This window comes from Pteropus medius, unplaced genomic scaffold (genome assembly GCF_902729225.1).
Source record: "Pteropus medius unplaced genomic scaffold, Ma_sr-lr_union100, whole genome shotgun sequence".
Classification (NCBI taxonomy): Eukaryota; Metazoa; Chordata; class Mammalia; order Chiroptera; family Pteropodidae; genus Pteropus; species Pteropus medius.
Window position 1 is genome coordinate 31,965,855 of NW_024355205.1, and position 15,507 is coordinate 31,981,361.

At 37.5% G+C, this 15,507-nt stretch overlaps 1 protein-coding gene and 1 non-coding gene across 7 annotated transcripts in view; one reads left to right on the forward strand and one right to left on the reverse strand.

Annotated features, from left to right (window-relative positions):
* SLC5A3 (solute carrier family 5 member 3) overlaps positions 1–15,507 on the forward strand; it is a 72,824-nt gene that overhangs the window by 31,194 nt on the left and 26,123 nt on the right. For 3 of the 6 annotated variants that reach the window (XR_005651769.1, XR_005651770.1, XR_005651768.1), the window contains exon 2: positions 14,794–14,933. The exons of 2 other annotated variants lie outside the window; for them this stretch is intronic. The gene's annotated coding sequence lies outside the window, so the exon portion shown is untranslated. Of the gene's footprint in view, positions 1–14,234; positions 14,934–15,507 lie in introns of those variants that run through there. One more of the 6 variants, XR_005651767.1, reaches the window with a different exon arrangement.
* LOC120598971 (5S ribosomal RNA) lies at positions 9,467–9,585 on the reverse strand. Its single transcript, XR_005651791.1, has one exon. It is a non-coding gene; the product is annotated as a 5S ribosomal RNA (ribosomal RNA).

Below are 15,507 nucleotides of genomic sequence, written 5' to 3' on the forward strand. Positions count from 1 at the left end.
AAGTGGAATGTTCCTTAATAACTCACTTTCTTTTTGTTGTTACAATAATTAGAAACTGAAATTAAGCTCATTACTATTACTGAAATCCCAAATTGGCAAAGGCCAGTATATAGGTTATTCTGTAATATAATCAGCTTCTGAAATTTATGTGTTTTGATTAGTGCCTTCTGGTTGCCAATATTGACTCTGCTAGTTTACACCTTTCCCTTTCTTGATTGAAAAGTCTTGTTACAATTTCTCTTTTTAAATTTTGGTATAACTAGTGAAGTAAAAAAACACATTATATTTACATACTTTATATGCAGCCTTTATTTTAGGTTCAAGGAAACCAGGTAGCTCTAATTCATGTTGCAGTTTAAATGTTATTTATTATCTGTATTTGTTTCTTTTATTTCCTTAATTATAAGTATAAGGTTACTTATATTAATTCTGAGTATTTTTAACTATCGTTTTCCAGTGTAGGTTTGATAGGTATGCCTGAGAACGTGTATGTGACAATAGTATCACATTCCGTGATAGGGAAAAGCTTAAAGTAGAAGTCCACAGAAAGCACAAAATTATTTCGCATGTGTGTATCTCCACGTGTAGAAAGCACAAGACTAACGGTATTCTCATATCCCACAAGTGCCAGTCATAAAGCCCACCAAGTGTATGTCTGGGGAGTTGTTAGGATGGAGGACCACAGTACTGAAAGCCCTAGACAATGAGATATCTTAAGTTATGGGTGCTAAATGATAAGCGATTCGACGTAGTATTCTGAATGTTTGTATTTCTTTGGTGGAGGGAGAGAATACAGATATCAAGAATACTACGATTACATTTAGGGTTACTAGCTAAAATAGAGTCTATGGGCTCTTTCCTACAATCTGGAAGTAAAGAAGCAAGGATAGATTTACAGGTTTTTGGTGGGTGGAACAGTTTGACAAACTTTTGCTTTAAGCCGTAGAGTCATTGTAGGTTTTATTTTTATTTTTTTAAATCTTTTTAGTAAATTCAACCTCCCATCAATAGTACACTAAAAACATGGAGAAAGGTCACACTTCAACAGGGGAAATACTTTAATGTTTGTATAGGTTTGTATGTAAGAGATGAAGTTAACTTTATTTTTTCATATGCACTTCATATAAATAGAGCAGAATTTGATCCAGGTGTTCTGAGCATCAAATCGATTTTGAGACAGATCTGCCAAATGATGAACTACTTTGCTTTTCACAATTGTTGTAAGAGTCTAAAGGGATCTTTTGCCTGTCCCATTACCCACTTCAAGCCTAGACTAGATGAGATCTGTGAACATAGGTGCAAAAGAAGGTGATGTGTTTTGTTCTCCTCGCCATTGCCGTGATCCTATCCCAGACTTTCTTCACCTAAATAGTCCGTTTTTCAAGAATGAATAAATATATCTTTGTCTTGGGTTTTGCCCATATCTCAAAACATGTAACTCTCAGAATGAGAGAGAAGCGACTGCTTTTGTTCCCACTCTCCTCTATTTCGTGGATTTATCTTCTTAGGGAAAGGCTGGGTTAACTTTAGTAATATGCGGGAGACTGAAGCCGGTGTACATGACGGTGACAGGTTTTAGAAGAGTTATTTAACCTGAGCACTTTGAGGGAGAGAGCCTTCTCTCCAGCAAAAAAGTAGTCCAGCAAAAAAAAAAAAAAAAAAGTACACCTGCAACATTATTTTAGATTGTAAAGCCTCAGGCTTTGGGGCGATGGGGGAAGAGGAGAGCTAGAAATGCAGGAAAAAGTAGAGGTTTGAGGAACATTGTCGGTCTAGCAATACGTGATAAGGCAAAGCAGTTAAAATCTGTTAGTCCTATGTAGTATGTGTTCTGAACCTTTGAATGTTGATTTTAAATTTCATGTAGTTTGTAAAAATATCATGCTTTTCAAGATTCCTTTGTCAGAATATCTTTTGTTTATAATTCCATGGAAAATTGCTTTAATTAGTTAGGTGAAAGTAGTCCTAGCAATGTAAATATGTATAATTAGAATTTTCTAATTTCACTGTGAGATCTCTAACTTTTGAGTGGCAAACAGATCAACAGGTCTTTTGCTCATGGATTTTTCTGTGGGATTGTTAAAATGCAAAAGCTTTATTTTTTTTAATAATGACATATTACATAAGTCTCAGATGATGGTATGGAATCTTCCCCTGCTTTCCCCCACCAATATTGCTTCAGTTTATTGATTGCCAGCAGAGTTCAGAAATAGAGCAGGGATTTACCCATTCTTTGCTTGGACATCCCATTTTCTGTTGCCCAGACCTATGTTGGCAATCACATATGAACTGTTTTATGCTTCTCAGTGCTTTTTTTGTTTGTTTGATAAGGTGGATATCAAAACTAGTTGCTGTGCAAAAGTTAGTAGTCTTCTTCAAGAAGAAAACCAATTCCTTTTCTAATATCCTGTGAAATTGCTTCATTCATTTCTTTATTTTTAAGCCAAATGTCAGCAGAATACTGCTGCTTTTATCTAGTAATTTTGATATGTAAGTATTAATGCATTTTTAAAAGATGTCTACATTGAGAAATGTTTTTCCAGTGTCCTGCCTATTATGCTTTGTTCAGATTTTTCTGTAAGAGACCAGTCTGTGCACTGGGGGTGTGTAGTGTGTATTGTGTACATGTATCATTTCATCAATTATGCATTGTAGACCAAATGTGATTAGAAATGAAGTTGTTGAGTTACTGGTGAGTTTTTTGAATTGTAAACTGATCTCCAGTGTACCCTTCATTGTCCACAACTCTTTTTTTTAAAGATGTGACTAGTTGGGTCCATTTCATACAATGTTTTAGTTGCAAGCAGAAAGTAGAATTTGGTATAAGCCAGGTTATTTCCATACTGAAAGGAATACAATTGAAATAGTAGATTTAGGATTATTAACCATACATGACAGTGCTAACTCGACTATCTATTCTAACCTATTGTATACAATCCGATTTTTTTAAATTGTAGACATGTATGATCTTGGTTTAATGTGTTTTTAAAAGTGTTATTGTTTAAAAAATGAAAAAAAAATGAAGCAGATCTGTTAAAGAGCTGTCAGTTTTCATTACTGACTGTAAAATACACTGTTCTTTGTGTACTGTGTGTTATTTTGCCAGCTGCTGCATTAGCCTTCAAAAGTATTTGGAAACTTAAGATGAACTACATTTCTTGCAAAGTATATTCCTTTCTGTGGTATCTTGTCCTGTAACTGAAGTATAGTAATTATTTTATGAAATGTTAGCATTTATGTACCAACTTTGAATAAAATGAAAAATTTACCTTTCTGTGGCTGAGTATTTTCATTGTGAACACATCTACCCTCAGTTTACAATGTTCTAGGCCTGAGTTGAAGAAGCTTTACCTCAGTTCCTGGTCTCTTGGCTCATGAAGGGTTCCCGTGTTTCCTCTGCCAGTTATTGCTGTTGTTTTTACCTTTGTAAACACGGACTCACAGGGATTGACTGAGAATTGAGTTATATGCAACTCATCGAGTAAATAAAAACATTTTTAATATTTTTCACTTCTAATTTTGAAATAATTTCAAATTACAGGAAAGTCATAAGAATAGTATGAAGAACTCAGGAATCATCTTCATCCAGATTCACCAGTAGTTAACATTTTGCCACATGAGCTTTGTCATTCTCTCTAATCATATGTACTTTTCTGAACTGTACGAATAAGTTTGAGACATCATTCCTATCTACCCTGGAAGTACATGGGGGTGTATCTCTTAAGGACAGTCAATCACAATATAATGATCAAAATCTGGAAAGTAACACTGATACATTCTTTATTCAAATATTGCTTTTCCAATAATGTCCTTTTACAGCAACTTTTTATTTATTTTTTTAAATCAAGCCAGTCCATTTCATTTAGCTTTTACATCTGTCTCTTTTAATCTGGACCAGTTCCTCAGTTTTTCTTTGTCTTTCATGGGATTGGCATTTTTGAAGTTTAGAGATCAGCCGTTTTGCAAATGCCCCTCCTCAATTTGGGTTTATGTTTCCTTATGATTAGATTCACACGATGTATTTTTGGCAGGAATACAACATAAGCACTGTGTCCTCGAAGCTTCACACTGGGAGGCATGTGATGTTTGTGGTCCCATTATTGACATTAACTTTGACATTTGGTTTAAGTGGTGTTTACCAGGTTTCTCTAGTGTCAGGTTACTCTTTTGTTTTTGTAATGAGTCATTTGTGGGGAGATAATTGGAGATCATGTAAATAGACTCATTAAACTTGAACCCCTACTTTTAGTATCCATTGATAATTATTGAGTAAGTTATTACTGTGATGGCGCAAAACTGATTTTTCTAAGTCTTTGTTCTTGCTGTGCTGAAATCGGGAGCTTCCTTTTCCCCCCCATTCATTTATCAATGTGAACTCATGGGTTATTTTATTTTGTGGGTTATAACCCATTACTGTCATTATTTTGCTCAAATGTTTCCAGATTTAGCTAGCGAGACTCCCTCAGGCTAGTTTCCGTGTCATTTGTGAAACATTTCCATCATATTTTGAGTGCTTCCTTATTCCCCAGTGCAACAAGGTGTTCCAGGTTCACCGTATACTTTCCCTGCCTCAGTCTGAAGCAGGTATTCAGCAGGGGATGGCGTTTGGAAGTCAAGGTCTGGGCATGCGCGTTCTCGTAGGCGTAATCATGGTCGTTTCTTCTGATGCCTCCTGTGCTGAACCAGCACCGGAGGTTTCTCTCGGGCCTTCTTCCATTCTGTTTCTATTTCTCTTATCCAGCAGCAAGAAATGTGATAATGTTGACATGTTTACTCAATTTTTTCGATCCTGCACCTCCTTAGAATTAAGAGTTTTCATGTCTAAAAATGTCTTTATTCATTTGTTTGAAAATTTGGCCGAACGTAGAATTCAGGATTGGAAAGTATTTTACTTTAGAAATGTGTAAGTATAAGACCAATTTTTTCTGGCTTCCAGTCCTGTGTTCTGAAATTTCACAACTGTGTGCCTTGATAAAAGCTGTTCTTTCTTTGTGCTGGCCCTCGGTAGACTCTTTCAATCTGGCAACCCCGTGTCCTTCTGTTGTTCGGAGATGATTTTTCTCCTCTTTTTTTTTTGAACTCCTTTTGTTCAGCTCTTGGACTTTCTGGGCTGGTCCAGTTGGTTTATATAGTCTTGTCTTTTGATTTTCATCTTTTTTCTCTTTTTTTTTCCTCTCTCTTTTTTTTCTTTTTTGCTTTCTAGGAGTGTTTCTAAACTTTATCTTCCAGTCCTTCTACTGAAAAGAGTTTAAATTTCTATCAGATTTTCAATTTTTAAGAGCATCTTTGTTCCCCAGATTTTTATAGCTGTATGCTATATGATTTCATTTCTGAAGATACTGAGTTTCTCTCCTCCTGCATTGTTCACTCCAGTTTTTTCTTTTTGTGTCAGTCTCTTATTTTAAAGAATTTTCTCTGCTGATCATCTGCTTATATTCAGGGTGGACTAAAAATGCTTTTAATGTGTGGGTGGAGCTTGTTGGTGTCATTGCCTGACCTTCCCAGCCTGGCTGTTGGTTGGATGACTCCTGCAGTACTGTTAGAACAGGTCACATTCCCCAAAGAAAATTCTTCCAGTTTTTGATTGAAGGATAAAATGCCCCGTTATTCTGGGAGCTAAGCAGGGAAAGAGCACAGGGGTCTCAGCATTCAGCATGCATTTTTTTCTCAATCCCATTTTGGTATGATAGCCCTACTTGTCGCTGTGCCCATGTCCTCCAGTCCAGAGAGTAAACCTCCAAACATGCATCTAGAGATCCACTTACTCCTTAAGCTTTCAACCCACTTTTCAAAAGTTTAGTCTCCCACTTCACCCCCACTTTCAGTGTTGCCAAGTCCCAGATATTTTGAGAAATTCTACAGTCTAAGTATGGTTGACTCGTAGTTGTCCCCGATTACTTTCTTTCAAATATTTATTGCTGTTAATCCCTCTTTTCTCTCTCTCTCATTCTTGCAGGCTTGTACAATTAAAAACTTTACAGTAGTAAAGTTTACAGTAGTTCTAGTTGGTTTTCTGGAGGGAGCATAATTAGGTGGCTTGTGTTGGATCTCCAGCTTACTGCGAAGTACTGGTATCCACTGTTCACTTAGCATTTGAAGGTGGAAATTTTATAGCCTATCGCCTATTTCTGCCCTTCCCAAAAGAACATGTGACCATCAGAAGCACAGTTGGAGTTTTAAAATTTCGCTCATTTCTGTAAGTGCAGACTGATGATTGTTCACACTTGAATGGGCCTTAGGAGGCATATATTTGATTTTTCTGTACAGTGCATGAATGCTACCCTTCATTTTTAGTATGACATTGAACATACGTACTCAGGCCGTGAAACATGAACAGATGTAGGGAATATAGTTGATTATCATCGTTTGTGGTAGTTATATTCTGTAGAGTCACCTTGAACACAGTAAATGTTGACTCTTTGCCCTTTAGGGGAAATACGTGGTTTGCCTGCCTGTAAGCCTCTGGCTGGTCACCACATTTTTGTCAGCCGGTCAATGCATAACCTTCTTTTACGTTTGTTTCTGTTTGAAGACATACATAATTGTTGATTGGTAAACATCGAACTCAGGGCCAGTAGCACACTAACTCATACCTGAATAAAGCTTATTTTCTCCATAAAGCACATCACAGTCTCATTGCGCTTAGGAATACTTAGATAACAGTTCAGTACAACACTTGGGGTCCATTTTAAACAGCGAAGTCACCAAAAAAACCCTGAAAAATGCGAAAAACATGGCACTACATAGACCACAAAACAAGAAGGCAGAATGCCACCCTGTTGGACCTCAGCTTAGGAATGTGTGTTGGGTAACGGAAAATTTCTACAACTCTGTGCATGCGCGCGTCTGCAAACAACTGAAAATAAGGCAGGAGTATTAATTTCGGGTGTACAAACACATTTTAGCTAGTAGGCTAATTGGCATTTATAGATTCCACAAATAATGAGAATTAGCTGTAATTGTGAAGCAAATCAAACACCTATGTAACTACCACCCACAAGAAAATGAACTTTATTACCCCCATTCCAGAAAGGTCATTCCATTTTAAGACTGTTCTGATTTTAAAGGGTTTCTTATTGACCCCAAATCTTGCCTCTTATCTTCCCTTTGTGTATTCGAAACTAAACGTTCAAGATAAATATATTCTCAAAATTAGGCTTAACCTTCTCCATTCTCTGGGGTATGTTGCAAAGGACATAGATTTCAGACTCTTTACCATCTGGGTCTTTGTTTTTTCTTGGACAACTTTGAGGTAATTAATGTCCACTTTTGTATGTGGCCTCCAGGGTAGACACCGCTGATGTTGGACTGTAGGAATGAGAAATAAAAATGAAGACTATCATTCCCTTGGGTTTTATTCTCCTAATTCTAATTCGAAATTTCATTGTTGTAGCCAATGGCAGATTCTCTGTAAAATCCTATTGTCTCTACATGGGGCTTGCTGACTCAGTTTCCAGAAGTTTTTGTAGCTTTTCAGAGTCTAGGTTTTGTTGTTATACTATTCCCTATATATTCTAGGAGTTGAATGTCCATCGATTTTTTTGGTTATGGCCTAAGAATCTCAGAAGTTTGGAGGTACTTTTATGAGTCTCCCACTGTATCTTTGTTTTTCTATTTTTCACCTGTTTATTCCTCGTTCCTTGACTATGCATCTCTGTTTTTGACTAATAGGATGTGCTTTAGCTTTCTTATGCAATGAAGATCTTATTTCTTCTTGATTTTTATGGCTTGGTTTAGTCTTCTTTTCCTTACTAGTTAAGTGCAGTTACTAACTTTCATCTCTCATCTTATATTCCATCACTTATTGAACACAGTGCATGCCAGGTTCTTTGCATCCCCAGCATCTAGTAGAGTAAGATGCCAACTTGGAGAGGCTTAGTTAAGGAAGGAGATGTCCTCTTTAGTAACTACACTTGCCAGGTGTATGTGGAATGAGAAGAGATATACATGGGATTACAGAGGAAAGGCACCTCTAGAAAGTAGCTGAATCTTAAAGGATGGTTGGAGCCCTTTCATTCCTCTGTGCTGTTATACCCTTTCTCCTCCCTGCTCTTCAGAATAGTGCGATCCCTTAAGTGCCTTCTTCCCACCACTTGAATTAAGCACAATTGCGGTGGCCTAGTTTGTGGTCACACTTTTGGTCTGTTGTTCAGCAAGGTACACAAATCTGACTCTCTTGCTAAAGCCTAATTTTCTGATTCTGTCAGTACATATTTAAAATTTTTCTCTTAATCCAGTCAACTAAATGATATTTTTGCTAAACCCACACACTGATGTTTAGAAGATTCACCGGATCTAAGGAGAATTTTCTTATAACCGTTTTGTCTCTACTGCTCAAAATCCTTTGCTGATGCTTACCTCCCCTAGTCTCCCTGTCATTCCAATGCTGTCCCCATTCTACTGTCTTAGGAGGTTGAAATATGAGGCAAAGGTGGGGAATTGAATCGTGCATGAAGGAGAGCAATCAACAGGACAGGTAGCTCAATGACGTCTACCTGATTCCTGCTGTTGCTATCAGTTTCACAAGCTTTGGCATTTCATTTACTTGCTGCCATAGTAACCAGGACTCCTGCCAATCTTTCTGTTTCCCGTCTTCTTTTATTCATCTGTATGTGCATCTGGAGGGGGGATGGGAAGAAGAGAAATGGAATTCTCCCAGTGAAAGGATTGTAAATTTCCGAGCGTCCTCAGGATGGCAAGCCCGGTACCTTAATGTCGACATTGGTTCCAGCGGTTGCGGTAATATTAACCATGAGTAGTCACCTCTTGGGATTGTTGTTTTCCCATTTCCCATTCAGGGAGGGCTCCATTATCGTTGTGAACAAAGTGGAGCTTTTGATCCTTAAATTAGGGTTGGGGGAGATCATTGTCAAAAATCCTTTATAAACTGCAGTTCAGCCAGAATACTTTATCTCTAGGGTGATGAGAAGCCAAGCAATTCCTACTAGAATATGGTTTTTACCTTTTTCACACCTGGGCAGCTTTAAAAAATTCTAATGCCTAGGATATTTGAATCTCCAGGCCAATTGAGTAGAAATATCTGAGGGGGAGACATAGCAGCGTCTCATTGTTGGCTTCTCATTTTTAAAGCTCCAGGTCATTCTAGTGTTCTCTAGCCCAGGTGATTCTGCCTTTTTGCTTCGACTTAGGAAAATCAGGAAAGGAATGGTTGGTTATAGGCAGGCGAGCCCCCCGATTTGGCCTTAAATGATGTCTGAATGATATTCTTGGATTTGAGACCTCAGAAATAAGTGGAATAATGAAGGAACAAAACTGATAGGTTTGAACCACACAGATTTACTGTTAACTGAGGTACATAGTAACTGACAACTAGTAAATACATACAAACTTGGATCTCATATAATCAAGATTTCTTTTTGGCTCTGTGGGGTTCTTTAAATTTGTTTGTTTATAGCCTTCTCGAATCCAATGCTGGTTTTATTTTTTTTATTTTTTAATTTTTTTACGCCTACAGCACCTGGTCTTCCTAGGTGGTCTCCCATCCAAGTACTAACCAGGCCCGACCCTGCTTAGCTTCCAAGATCAGACGGGATCGGGCTTGTTCAGGGTGGCATGGCCATAGACCCAATGCTGGTTTTAATAGATGAGTGTGCGCTGGCTGCAGGGGTCCCTTGAATGCCCACAGCATATGGCTTAAAGGCATTCTGCCTACCGTGCAGCTGAAGTTACTTTGCTGGTCATCATCTGCCTTTACATTTGCAAATTCAGCCATGCTATGAACTATGACTCTGATTGTCATGTACTTTGTTATTGCCATGGCATCAATCTCAGCAGCCATTGTGCTCTTGTTCTTCTGATTTTTTTTTTTCTTTAATTCTTCTCTGGATTCTTTTTATTTTCATCACTCATCCCAAATAATACATTTTCATGTTAAGATTTTCCAGGTCTCAAGAATCTCAGTCCCAGTCTCATGACCATAGAATGGGCAAAGCTTCTCTTATTTTTCCAATCATCTTGATTTCGTGGGTTACTGTGTTCTTAGGGCCTTGGCCTTGTCCTGTCCCATCTCTCTGGTCTGCCATGATTGTAGGACAAGTTATTTCTGGGTTGCTGACTTCTCGATTACAGTTTTTCCCCTGATTCCCGAGAGAGAGCAGACAGTTATAATAGTTCATGATGCTGGAAGTGCAGCTTGCAAGGCTCTTTCAGTAGCCCCTGAAAACTGTCCATGTGTACCTCTGATTATTATGTTATTAAAAACTTACATGGATGTGGAGTCGGTGAATGAGTTCTAAATGTTGAGCCATAGATTCAGGGCTTTAGCATAATTCACGGATTATGGCATCTATTAACATGGTAATTGACGTACACTTAGGGAAAGAAGTTCTTCAGAACAAAACTGAATTGGCCCCAAAAGAACTTTGTTTCTAAAACACCTTTCATTGCTCATTGTAAAAGAAATCAGATAACAAAGGAAAGTATAAAAAAATAAATAAATTTCTGCTCCTGTCATCTTATTCCTTAGGGAAAACTAGTAACATGTTTTTTTGTGTGTGTATTTGTACATAATATTTTTTCTTTTGAAAAAAAAATGTGGATTGACCCTGCATGCTGATTTCTATCTTTATTATTAAATTATTTTCATGTCAGTACGTAAGGATCAACATTCTGTTTTTTTTTTTTAATGGCTGCTTAGTACTTATTCAGTCAGTGAAAATAATATATTGAACCAGTCTTCTGTTAATGACCTACTGTGTTTCTATGTATTCACTATCCTAATAACTTTATAGTGAATATTTTTATAGCTAAATCCTTGTGCCATGGCATGGCAGTTTTCTTAGAGCAAATTCCTAGAAGTGACTGGGATTGAAGGTATACACATTTTAAACTAATATATATTGATAATTGCCCTCCAGAAAGTTTACATTTTTACCAGCAGTGTAGGCGAATGTTTGAAGAAACTGAAATCTTAATGTTCGGGTCAAAAAATTGCTTTGAGTGGAAAAAAGCAGTGACTTCTACCTATACCAGACACAGTGCCCACATTGATTCTACCCCACATATAAATTTCATCAAAATCTTGCTCTCATTCTGTCATACTGTTAGTCCAGACCCACTCTGCTAGCACCCTAACTGGCCTCCTTTCCACCTCTTGAAGGTGTTCAGCTGTCAGGGGCTGAACCTTCTGAGTTCATGTAGCATTGTTGCCTTTTGCTTCAGTCTTGCCTGTGTTTCAACCTGCCTTTTATTAGTTACTTACATGTGTCTGTGTTCATATCTATATCACACATTTTTAAAGGGCAGGGACTTTGTGTTTCACATCCCTGTGGCTACCCTTTTGGAGGTGGATGTCACAGTGAGCAACTTGGAAATACTTGTCTTGAGGAAGATACTTTGAGGGGAATGTTTCCAGGCAAATATTAGATTGAGCCTTAAGAAATGGTTAATATATGAGTGTTCTTGATTCCCCCAAAAGGCAATTTCATAAGGTTCAATATATACTGTGAGGCACAGAATTTTGTCTTAAGAGATCCTTCATTTGTCACTCTCTCTCCATTTTCAGATGTCAGGGTGTATATACTTTCTCTTTTACAACTGATTTCTTGTGTATATTAAATATATTCACGAGTGCTATTCACTTAATACATATATTAGCAACTCTTAAAGCTCTAACCATTAATGGTAGCTTTGACCATTAGATGGTATGTCTGAACTATGAATCTACAGCATTGAATATAATGTTATCTTTAACATTTGGGATATTTTTGTTTTTGCAGCGCATACAACAGTTTCACTGCATAGCGATATTTGTTACTTTCCTAGTACACTTCATGTATGTTGGTACCTGTCTCTTCCCTCATCCTCTCCCACACTTTTTAAGCCTGTTAAGTGTTTGTGCAGTAGTTATTCCATATTTGTTATAAATGGTCTATTAAATATGATTCATGGGCAAAGTAATAGAGCAGATAAATTCTCCAAAGTGTTTTCTATCTTTGACCTTTAAAAAGCCTATAAAAGTTACTTTTCTAGTTACCTACAAGTCATATTGTGTCTAATATTAGTTCATATAGGTAAGTGATCATGTTTGAGCATTTACGTGTCTTTACTTTTTTTTAGTATTCTAAACTTGTCCTTACTGAATTTTATTCTAATATTTAGAATTACCTGGAGAACTGCAACTCTGTATTCAGCAAACTGTGAGGTGGGGGTGGGGGGGAGCAAAATGAGTTCTCTTGAGTCAAGAATATTTGATACAGTAGTTCCCGTGGAACCAATTTCAGAGTTGGGCTTTGCAGGTGTCATTAGTCAGGGCTGGCCAATGACTTATACACTATAAGAGGTAGACGTTCCCCACTCCATTTCTCCACGGTCTTCTTGTAATGACAGAAGTTCCTTTGAAGCCTGTTCTCTCGAAAGGTACTCAAAGATTTTCTTTTTCAAATTGCTTTGAGAATCCCAAGGTAGAATTTCCAGGAACATTTCTCTAATTAGAGATGTAAATTTCAAGGAAATTTTTTTTTAAGGAGATAAACCTTGGAATTAAGATTTAGCAAAGAATAGGAAAGGCTTTTACTTTACATTTATATTTTCATAGGTTTAACAGTTTTCTGGTCTCGTTCTATCTTCCTTAAATCCTCCTTGCTCCTGAGTTGTACAGCTCTTTGTAAAAAGTGAGAAAGGTGAGGTGTAGGTAGGTGCCACATGCCTCTAACTGTTGTGGATTCTGCGTGATTTTTACTTCCTGGTGTACTGTGAGGGCGTCGTCGTGATAGTTGGGGTGCATCCAAGGGCACTGGCTCAAAACTCTGGCAGAGAGTCTTATTTACAAGACTGTTTTGTTGACAAGCTAATCTAGGATGAACATATTTAATTAGATTAAACATTCGTTGTCAACCAGTGGTGGTGTTTATGGTACTTCCATAAATCCTCAGCTTAAACAACCTAAGTGAATGGGGATTATATTTTGGGACAGTAGAGATGGTCTTCCTTTTATTTTTCCCCATCTCTTTGCTCTCATTTTTATTACAGAAACTTTGCCCGTTAGAATCTCTAGAGCTGCAGTCTTCAAAATGGTCTTAAGGAGCTTCGGCTTCCCAGGGACCCGCTTGGGATCATCACAAAAGCAATCGTGAATAAAACAGCTGGAACCTTAGTACGCAGGCAACAGCACCAAACTTCACCTGTAGTCAGTGTATTCCTCACTACCATGCAGTTGTGGTTTTTACAAAAAGCCAATTTCAGGTCAGAATGTTCTTCAGTGGGATGAGTGGTGCTGGAATAGTACTGGAATTTAATCTTGGCAGGAGCTTTAGAAGTTAGTGAGTCTAACTTCCCAGGCAGTGCAAAGATTGTTCCGCTGGTCATCCTTTATGGTGATGGCGAGGTCGGTGCTTCGCAAGGCAGCCCACTTCACTTTCATGTAGCTATAACTTTGAGAAATGTGTTCTTATTTATACATCAAGTCTCCGTTTCTCCGCAGTTTTTTTAACCCTTTGATTCCAGTCTAACACTTGGGGTCCAAGCAAAATAAAACATGTATTTTTTTTGCATAGTAATCCCGCATATAGGTAAAGTTAGCTGTTGGGTTTTCCCTAAGTTTTCTTTTATAGACTGAACTAGTCTGTAGTTCAGTTTTGTAGACCAGTAGTATCAGTAGTTAATAATAAGATCAAAAGTTGGTTTTAATTTTGTTTAGGAGGAATTTTCTTTTTAAAAGTATTATTTAGTATAAATTTTTTGGATAGTACTCACCTTATCAGTAAATAATTAGAACAATCTAAGTTTAACATTTATGTATTTATATATATGAACTTGACATTTTTGAAATACATGCAGCATTTAGTTTCACTTCTATTAAATGAATTCTGGATTCTTTTCAACTGCGGTGTCAGTATTAACTGCATTTTGGCACTATGTAAAATAAATAGAAAAACACTAGTACTATAATTTTATTATAGTCACTACCCTGATGTTGTATATGAAATATGAGGAAAGTTAGGTTCCTTGAGGAAAAATGGGAATAAGTAAGCAAGAAATCCTCTTAATGGTACCTTAATTTATTGAACAACTATTTCTAGTGCCGGCTCCAGGTTATGGATTGCTTTAGACTTTGGGAAATCAGTTGTGTCCAAGGTAGACAAAGTCCTTGCACTTCCGAAGCTTAACTTCTAGTGGTGAAAGGATATTTATAGACCGCCTTAAGTGCTGGTAGAATTATTTGGGAATCGCGTAAAGAGTACCTGGGGTGTGAGGTGATGGGGATATCAGAATGAGGAGCATAGAAAGAAAAGACTCAAGCTTCGTGTGCCCCCCAGGATGTTCTGAGAATGGTAATGTGAATGTTGTTCATGTGAAACTTGGAGAGACAGAAAATTGTTGAACAAGTAATTTAGCACAAAGAAACAGAGGCACAGATTTAATTTAACATTGATAAATTTTAATAATTTATCCAGGGTTATAGAACTCATTAGTGAATGAGCTGGAGCTGGAATCTGTTTACCTGGTTCCTACTCACAATCATTTTACAGTGTCTTTTTCCAGTTTTTCAGTGAACGTTTGCGGTCCCCCGGTATTGCTGTCCTTTGCCAAGGTTGTGTTTCATCGACATTGGTGGATTGGAAGAAAGACCTGCTTTCACATGGGTGGGAGAAGCCTGTGAGAAGCACACTCAGCTCTTTTAGAGTAATTGGGATGAAATGGTTTTAATTAAGTGAGAATTAGGCAGCAAGATCATTTGTTTCTTGTAGACCATGTGGTTTTACACATTGAACATTGTGCTGGATTAAGCAGAACTTTTTTTTTTTTGGAAGCCTAAACATTTTATTTTAATAGATTTACAGGTTCTATCAAATGAAGAAAGTTGAAGTTGCCTGTTGGGGTTGATGAGAAGTTTGGTGGATGGACCAGTGATTTTGTAGAATCCCTTCTGAATCCTGTGGTGATTTGAACAGTCAGCTGATGTTGTTAATGAGGTCGGTGTCTACTTGACCCCGTCCCATGGGGGATTCACTGTGCCTCAGTGGTCAGGCTCATGGTTTTATTTGGGTGTATTTTAGAGTGGGTGGATTGAGGCCTTGCCGACTTCCTCGAACCCATTACAATATGGAACAGAGAAGTTGGCTAGATAGTAAATAGTTTAGGCTTTGTTGGCCGCATAATCTCTGCTATAGTTACAGATGTGCCTTTAGCATGAAAGCAGCCATAGACACTATGTAATTGCCTGAACTGGCTGTGATCCTATAAAACATTATTTGTAAAAACAGATAGTGAGCCACATTTGGCCCACAGGCCCTGGTTCGCTGACCCCTGATTTACAGTGATGAGGTCAGTTATATGGGAGAAGTTGAGCTCTCTAATAAACAAGAAATATTTTTATCCCACCTTCATCTTTCTTTTCAAACTTTTGGGAATTTGAAATTACAGTGAAATGAATGTGTCTGTTCAAGCATTGTACATTTTAACTTTGACATACTGAAGTCAAACAAAATGTGTTTTGATATATTCCTAAGTTACAGTCTTGTTAGGCAGCTTTCTACCTTTGGGACA